We start from the raw sequence: 1,160 nt of genomic DNA on the forward strand, positions 1-1,160 counted from the left end.
GACCCTGCCCGGCCAGTGCTCAGCGCAAGGGACTCGGAGCGCACGGAGCTGCGCTGGGGGAACGCGGCGCGGCGCTTAGCCCGCCGCTCGCCTCCCGGCTGGGCAGGGGCGGGCCCAGCCGCTCCCTCCTCCCTGGCCCCGAGCGGGGGTGGGATCAGAGGGAGCGGGTGGGCTGGCCTGGGGGGAGGAATCGCATCCAGGAGGAGTCAGGACCAGGTGCCAGCCACATGGGGCTGGGTGGTTGCGGAGACCAGGCGAAACCTGCAGCCGCGTGGGGCACAGGGGGAAGGACTCACGGTCTGTCACTTTTCCAGAGCGGGACGTGGTGAGCGATCGGGGAAATGCCTTTGCGGGAGAGCCCTGTCGTTGAAAGCGAAGTATTCTCGAGCTCTGGCTCGCCTGCCAGGCGGTATCGCTAAAGCCGACTCACTCCACCGCACCCAAAGTGGTTAGGTACCTGGGAAGGGAGGCTGATCTCAGAGAAATCAGGATAGTAGCAACTCCGAGTTTCGTTCCGATTCCCCTTCCAGAACAGGTGCCCCAACGGCTGACAGATGCCTCCCCGCTTTGCTGCAGGCGGCGTGGGGCTGGAGAGGATGTTTCACACACAGCTTATGTAGCTCCATATCACCATAATAACAAAGCTTCAGTTACAGCTGGCGGAAACAGCGATTTGTACGCGTGATTACATAGCTCTGATTTCGGTGGCAACAACAACTGTATTGCATGCTGGCGGAGGAGAGACACTTATCTATCAGACTGAACTGATTCCAAAAGTTTGGGGTATTAGGATCAAGGTCAAATTGATTTACCTCTTCAGGGCAAATGCAAGGATTATATTGCAACATGTTGCTTTCCTTTTCAAGTACACGTATAGCTATCCATGGCAGACAGCTAACGCTAACATAGGTGTACAGTCAGTACAGAATGAACTGACTCACAAAGAGACTTGGGCTCCCATCCTGCTTCCACTGATGATATCACTAACAATTTCCCATTGACATAATACCTTATTGCCCTTATATAAACCCATGTTATGCCCACATCTTGAATACTGCGTACAGATGTGGTCTCCTCATCTCAAAAAAGATATACTGGCATTAGAAAAGGTTCAGAGAAGGGCAATTAAAATGATTAGGGGTTTGGAACGGGTCCCATAT

The sequence above is a fragment of the Eretmochelys imbricata genome, chromosome 10, assembly GCF_965152235.1.
Source record: "Eretmochelys imbricata isolate rEreImb1 chromosome 10, rEreImb1.hap1, whole genome shotgun sequence".
In the NCBI taxonomy this organism is placed as follows: Eukaryota; Metazoa; Chordata; order Testudines; family Cheloniidae; genus Eretmochelys; species Eretmochelys imbricata.